The sequence below is a fragment of the Furipterus horrens genome, unplaced genomic scaffold (genome assembly GCF_987537825.1).
Source record: "Furipterus horrens unplaced genomic scaffold, mFurHor1.1.pri manual_scaffold_5, whole genome shotgun sequence".
NCBI classification, from domain to species: Eukaryota; Metazoa; Chordata; class Mammalia; order Chiroptera; family Furipteridae; genus Furipterus; species Furipterus horrens.
Window position 1 is genome coordinate 145,490,554 of NW_028327175.1, and position 8,508 is coordinate 145,499,061.

Here is an 8,508-nt window from a genome sequence, read left to right on the forward strand (position 1 = left end):
GTGTGCTGATTCTCATATGCCTATTACACCTGAGTTTATAAATTGTTTTATTGTAGGTATGTATGTATAGGAAAAAATTTATTTGAACTCTCAGGCATTCACTGGAGGTCTTGGTACATATTCCCTGTGGATAAAGAGACTACTGTAATTCAATCTGTGCAAGCAAATGGGAGCATTTCTGAATGGTTTGTAAGGTAGACCTTGTGTAAAATATGTCTACTTAAATAGTTAATTGATACTGTCTTTTAGACCCAGAGCTCAACGTTCTGTAGCTTGTCCAACTCAACTTTTGGGTTGTAGATATAGCTAGAGAGCAAATACTATATCTTTTCTCCATTCTCTACTTTCTCATAAATTTCACATTATTGTGTAATGCAAAGTAATATATTAAATGGTCAATTAGTGTTTAATCACTTTGAAAGAAATGTAAATATTTAGATAACTAACATGATGGATCTTCTAAGTTGACAAATGCTTAGTTACAATATCATATCCAACAAGAAATATTTATTATGCACCCACAGAGATTTATTTGCAAATATAAGATTGTAAATATTTCATTGTGAATAATGTCCAAAGGAAAGGTCTTTAGTTTGCACATTCCAGGGTTTAGTTTTTAATTTATGTTCTCATCCAGACAAATTCTGTGCAGAGAAAATACCTGTCTTAGTCCTAGATCTGCTGTGTACCAGCCACGTAAAGTTGAGTAAATTACTTGGCAACTCAGAGTCTTGTTTTTCTCATCTATAACTTTGGAAACATAATATGTCCCCCCAAAAGATGGATGTAATTATTAAATCATGTAACTTACAAAGGGAACTACTATAATTCTTGATACCTACTCCACAGATAGAGAATTTATATGCATATTTATATTAGTGTTTTAGGCCCCTTTTTCTGTACCAATACGTGTTACTGAGCAACCCAGAGCTTGTTCATGTGGTGCCTTGTTGTATGACCCAATAATTACTGTTGAGAAAAACAGGTCTTTATTTACAATATTCCAACCTTGGGGGCAGGGATGCTGGGAGCACTGCCGCTCAGAGCCCTGTTCTTCCATGACACCCAGAACCTCCCTTGCTCCCCAAAAGGCTATAAGCCAAAACAAAGCCCAATAGTTTCCATTCCTTATCTATCAGTTCTCCTCTTCAGGATCTGGGGTATGTTGTCCTCGGCCTCCGTATAATAATTCAGAAAAGCATGTGCTGTGTTACACTGGATCGTGGTGAAGTCCAGGAAAAGCATACGTCCTAAGAGAGTGTCCATTCTATATGTCCCAAGTTCCAAGAGTTCAGATAGAGTCCAGGTGTGCAAGGCATTCTCCTGGTGGCTTTAGAGTCAGCTGGAACACTCATGATCAAAGCAGCCTGCTGCTTTCTTACTGGCCTAGCCTGCATGGCTGAACCCTGACTACAAACTGCGTAGCTGCTTACTGCTTGCTGCTTCCCACATGGCTGCTACAACATTCTATGACATCATGGCACCCACTTCTCTCAAGGCTGCCCGCCCTTCTTTTAAATCCAACAAGCCATATACACCTTTTGTCCAGGGGTGGTAGCACAGTTATTATCTAGCTACCAACTTGCCACAGATAGACAAAGTACCTTAAAAGCTATATTATCTCCTTTACCTACCCCCTAAACCATGGGCTGTGGGGAATATCATATCTGTACCCTGTTCTATAAGTAGGGTGCTTGAAACAAAGAGGGTGTCACTAATTCACCCTCTTTTCTCTGGTTCCAAGAAATGTCAAGGAGATCTTATGTTGCAGCTTTCAATGATCTCGTTCCTCCTCAGATTGCAGGATCCCTTTTGAAGTTAATTTCAGTTCCGTTTTAAGAAAAATAAAATTCAAGGAAAGATGGAGTACAATCCCTGGATTTTATGTTTTCTGATTTATGAAAATATTCTTTGACTGTGTCTATGTTTTCCCAGTCATAGTGCCTTGCTTCATTTAAGGGGAAAAATTTAAAAAGCATTAATCCAAGCTAAACAAGAACTCTTTAATAAGCTTTCATTTGGTGGTGTCATGTGGTTCTAAGGACTGATATTAAACATTTGTATAGCACTTTGTATTTACAAAGTAGTTTAAAATTACTTTTATAAGTAATTTTTAATCCACAGAGACTCTCTCAGCTAAATTGATACTGTTATCATCATCTAATAAATGAGGGGAAAAGGTAGCTAAAGTCATATAATTTGCCTAAGTCTTCAAAAAGGAACTACCTCAGAGCCCTCACTTTTCCCAAAGTAGTGTGGTCTCAACCTCTTTCTCCTATGGGGAGAAAAATAGGTAAAATAAAATTATAGCATCTTACCTACTGTAGTCACATTACAGGGCTGCTTTGTTGGTGTTTATCTGTTTTGGATGACTAGTGAACATTTGGATTCTGCTTTACATTCTGGATGTTTGGGTCCTTTGTCTGGCTCATTTACCCGCATCGAAAATATCTTTCACAAGAACCTAAGTGAAATAAGGACGTTTCTTTCCAAAAACAAACCTTTTCATCATGCATCCCAACCCTTACCACTCTGCAATTAGTAGTGCGTTCCCTGTAAGCAGTAGTTTAAGGGGTGCGGTAAGGAGCGAGGTACTTCCTGTGGAAGTCTAGAAGGCCCCAAATTGGTCTACTAGAAACATGCCCCCCCCCCTCACAAATTGCTCTTTCTTCCCTGCATCAAAAACTGTAATGGGTAGCAGCATTTTCTTTCCTGGAAAGGTAACTCAATTGTGCACAAAGAGATTCTCTCCTATTACCACACTGGTTCCCGGTACCTAAAAATGCAATGTGCCCAGAGCCGGTCAGAATCCAACATGCAACTTACTTTCAAATGGTTTAGCAAAAGATAAGTAAATGTATTTCAGAAAATAAAAATGTTTACTTAATCTTCACAACCATGTTTTGTGTACATTTGTGTTATGCATTTACTGATGATTTATATAAAAAATATATGGTCCAGTTAAAAAGTTTAAAAAAACTATACACTTAGATATATGTTTATGCAATGATTACATATAACATGCATATATAATATGTGTATCATATTATATATAGATGTATACTATATGTATATTTTATATACATATACCTAATATATAAGTGTATATATTATGCACAAATATATATTTAGATACTCTATGTATAATATATGTATTGATTTACATGTAATAACACATCTTATGAACATGTATTTATATTAATATGTGATATAAAACATTTATAGATAATATATAAATATGCATTAAGTATGCATATTATATATAAGTTTATTTAGTATTTAAATATATAATAAACATTTTTCCAGAACCATATTATGCTTATGAAAATATACTAGTTTTAGATATAAAAGATACATTTATTTATTATATTACAACCATTTGAAGTAAAGTTTTAAGCATCATAACTCTTGAAATATTTCACTTCTAAACATGGTATATATTAAAAATAAGGTCATTTTTCTACATAACCATATTATAATGATCACACCTGGAAAGCATAACAATACTTCCTTATATGTTCTAATATCCAGTTCACCCAATTTCCCCAGTTGTGGCAAGAGCTCTTTAACAGCTGTTTCTGTTTGTTTGCTTTGTTTGAAACCAGGAATCAGACTCGGTTCACCTGATTTCAAACTCATTTGATGACCCAAGTCTCCCCTCCTCCAAAAACTATTTTTTTAGGATGAATGTTTTATGTAATACACCTGGAGAATTATGAACATGAAGCATAAAAGTGTTTATTTAATTCACATGAAGTGAATTAAATAAACAAAGTGTGAATTAGATAACAAATTGTCAGTCGAACAATGTGTTGGGAATGTTGAAGGAAGGCCAACCAAGGAGGCATATCAAAGTCACTGCTTTTCAGGCAGGAAGGAAAAATAGGTACTACAAAATAAGATATGGCACCAGGCCCACATTTTTCCTTCTTTATAATGCATCTCTGGAATTGTGCATGTGCTGAACAGAAGTGACTATCTAGACATGTCTATAAACCCCAACAGATATCTACAGGCTCACACACATACATGCTCATGTAGTGAGCTTCTGGGGAGAAAAAGTGAGGGAAATAAATAATGGAAAGAGGGAAGGAAAATGACACAATTGATATGCATATTGTCATTTTAGAGAAAATTTGGAAAATATAGAAAAGGAGAAAGAAGAAAAAGCAGTAAATTTTTAGTAGTGATTATTTTTCTATCTCAGATAAAACCAAGATGAAAGTAAAGTTTTTAGTTTGGAATGAAGGGCGGGGAGAGCCAGAAAAAGTAAAAAGGAAGCAAATATTATAGAAATTTAGGGAGATAAAAGGCATATCCAAGAATGAGAGCTTTGCCATTGTATGTTGTTCTTTACTCGAAATACTCTTGCTATTCAAGATCTGGGCCTTGCTTGGACATAATCCTTCATTCTTGCCAAATGTGTGTGGTATTTTAGGGATGTGGACAAATATCCACAGGAACTTGGCTGAGACCTACAGATATATTTTTACCTGCAAAGGCAAACAACTAGGGCATTAACTGGCTCTGCCATTTAGCACTTAACATCTGAACCACAGTGGACCAGTCTAGTGTGTTCCTTCATAAACTGAAATTAGAATGTTGTCATCTGCTTTTGGGGCTTTAATTTATCCAAGATTCATAAAGGAGACCATAGAATATAAAGCTGGATAAACCCTCAGAGATATAACTCCTTTGTTTAATAAATGAAGGAAACGTGATCTAGAAAAAAGCCACTACTATGGGAATAGAAAGCCTGAGATTTAATTAGCTAAAATGTTCTGGGCAAATCATGTGACCATTCTGAGACTCAGTTTCCTCATCTGAAAATTCATGTAGTTGAACATTCTAAGGTCCAAGTGTCACTTAGATCTTGTATCCTGAATACCCAACAACCTATGATTTTGTGAGTCTGGGAAAGTTTAAAATTTTAAGTAATATTATTACAACTTTTCACACAGGAGGTTAAAATTTGACCTTTTTTTCTTTCTTTTTCCTTTGGTCAAGGTTTAAGGAGACCTTGGATGTGGGTATGCTGCATCAAAGGTTAAAGCATTAAATAATCAGCTACCAGCCATGTCTGATCTGATGAGCTATTGATAGAGGGTTTATGGAAAACAAGATATTTCATCAAGTAATTTAATAATGCTGACATCTGTCCTTATTTGTTCTTTTCTAATAAAAATTAGAGCATTGGGTGGATTGATGGATAGAAACAGTTATATCACCTTCAAACAAGAATTGATTTTTCACATGGTTATAAAGAGTAGGAGTGGTATAAAAATATCTGCATGTATTAGAAATATTTCTCCAACAATTATCTGAACTATTACTACTGAAATCATCAAGTCCATAAAAACAAGAAAAGGAAAGAGGAAGAAAAGAAGATCGTAAGAGCATGTGCTCTTTTACTTAATATGTATAATTTTGAGGCTAATCAGTCCATTTTTAATGATAAAAAAGTTGCAGTTCCCAGTGGTTAAAGTAACTTGCTTATTTTGCCATAACTAGTTAAAAATAAAAATTAAGATCTTAAACTAGTCCTGCCTAATCATGAGGATGATTCATTTTTTAGGAGTGTCTGTCTGGCTGTCTTCGGGAAAACTCTTTAGTTTCTCTGACCAACCAGGCCCGAGACCTGCACCTTACACATTCCCATCTCTAGAACGCTACACAGAGTCACCCCAGTCTTGGGAATGAATTTGACCCAACAAAACCTATTTCCTCTGAGAAGTCTCTCCTGACTACCTGACTCTCAGGGCTCACTTCCTTTTCTAAGTTCTATGGCACTTAATCTGTGCTCCTCATTTTACACTATTTAGTTTTGGGGTCTTTTTTTGGTTTTGGTTTTGGTTTGTCTCCTGGGCTCTCTTCTCAGTGGTGGGCTTCTTACCTGTCCAAGAACATTGTGAGTCTCTTGAGAGGGGACCTTTTAGTATTTAGAAAAAGGGACATATGGCATAGCTTCATTGCTAAGCCTGCTGTAGGCACATCTCTCTCCCAAAGCATCTGAAATTAAAGGGACTGGGTTCTAGTTTGCATGGGTTGGGAGAGGTTAACAATGGGGCTGATTTTCCATTCTACCACCTTATACTCCCTACAAAGTGGTCCACTTTTCCAAAGTGAAAGAAATGGGCACTGTATCTACAATCCTGCTTCACTCTGCTTTTAATGAACACTTGGTTGAAAATTAGAAGGCCCTTTACTTCCTTTTTGTCTTTTGAAGACATAAACATCAAATGGAAAAAGACATAGGTCATACATATTCACCTATTCTAGTCAATGATTTAAATATAAACAGTTAACAGACAAAGAAACAAAAATGAGGGAAAGCATTGATTAGTGAACCTTGCACATCCTGTTCAGAGATCAAAGGGGCCAGTGAGCAGGGATCAAAGTGGGAGAAAATACAGAATGTAGCACCCTTGTGAAGCGACGTTTCTCACGATGTGGTATGGCTTAATCAGAACCACTCTATTCAACACCTGCAAAGAGGAAAAGGAAAACAATCCTGAAAATTATTAATTAGGGAAGCTTATGCTTGGTGTGCCTTTAATGACATAGAGCCATTTCATCAGCTTCTGCCAACTTTCAGTGGAGATGCGTTTTTGAGAAGGCCAACCTGTGTTGCCGGTAAGTTCCTTTTAGAACTGGGCACAAAAGCACATTGTCGCAGCGTCGCAGCAGTCATAGAGCCACAGCCAGCTTGACTCACGTCTGAAAAGTTCTAATACTCAGTATTATGTGGGGGACTTGGTCACACCAAATCTTCATCTGTGAAAGGTTAAAAAAAAGTCTATTAAAACAAAAGATATCCAACCTAGAAAGTTATAAATATTGGAGTAAAAGTACTTGACATCAGAATAATACTTTATAGTTTTCAAAATATTTCCACACATACCCTTTCATTAGCTCATAACAACCTTACTTAAGGTTAAGTAACTAGCCATCATACTATATAATTGATAATTAGAAAAGCAAGGGCTTTCAACCTGGTCTGTTGAGTGCAATGATACTTCTACATATGACAGATTAAAAAATGTGTTTCAGAAAAAAGCCAGTAATGTTTATGAACACAAACAGTAAGGAATTTGGAAAGGGGCACTAATGAAGGAGGTAGAATACTTAGCGTAGAGCAAGGCATTTGAGCAAGGTAGTGATAAGGATGTATTGAAAAGCACTTGGCTTCTAAGGCCATGAATTTTAGGCTCTGTGCTGACCAACCATCTCCTTGTATTAACACATTCAGTTATCTAGAGTGCATACAGTTGGGTAAGTTTAAGCTTTTATTATTTATAATCAAATTCCTACCTTTCAGAAGGACACTCTTGTCAGTTACAGAGTGAGTGCTTCCTGAAAGGAGCTTATCTCATTCATTATTCTGCTTTTCTTTAATTTTATTTTTAACTTCAGGTTTGGGAAAAATCCAAAGCCACGACCCCATGATTTTCATGACTCAGTTATTAAATTCATGAGCATTTTGTAAAATTATTTTTTGTTCTATCTTTTTTCTTTCTGAACATTTTTTTTTAAGATTCTGGTTTTCTTTGATACCTTCCTGTTTTCTTCCTCTTGCAGATAATTTAGTTTTGTGTCATAACTATTCCAAACTCAGTTTAAGTGGTCTTTCATTTTAGAATCTCAAGATACAGAGTCATGCTTATTTTTTTCTCCCAAGTTCGTGAAGTCAACTGTCTATGTTCATGCTTACCACTTTTGCCTCACTGCCATGATCACTCTTTCTCATTCAGCTTTAAAACAAACTCCTCCCTGTCCAGCAGCATTATGTTTCTTTATTACTTCTTGTTCCTTCTTCATGAATAAAGTGAAAACATGATAAGAACCTGTCTCATACACTAGCTTTAGTTTAACGACTTGCGTTGGAGTCCTTCATTACCGCTGAACCTTTCTCTTCCATGCCAATATTAGTGCATAGTGTAGTAGGGCAAGTATAGCATCGTTTCCTCACTTGGTCAGATACTCTGTGCACGCCAATGGTCCTCTCCTCAGCAAATTACCTCCAGTATGCTTCAGCTTCCCTGATCCTGAATTTCTACATACTGTGGGTTGATTTCCTTAGGGATCTCAACGACCAGAGATGTTTTCTGAGGACATGCTGCTATAGTCGTGGTGTTGGCGGTGGCGTGGGTGCTGTTACTCGGCAGTACCAGCACAGGGATTACGGCTACTCCTGGCCCCTCTGCAGTGGTTCCTGCAAAAAGATGAAGTCACCAGAGGTATCGTGGATGAGATGTGAGACTCTGCTCAAATATAAAGGTGAAAAGCATACGGATGACACATGTATTTTTCCCCTTTTGTTCCCCACCCTGGAAGTATAAATACCAGCTGCCTCAGCTGGGAAGTATTAATCCAGGAAGTCTGACTGTCCCTAGCAATTTCCTATAGACACATATGGCTTGTCTGTGACTGTTTTTTCCTTTCCCTTCTTCAAATTCTTCATTTAAATTATCCTATATTTTAATTTTACTTTATTTTATTTTAGATGAT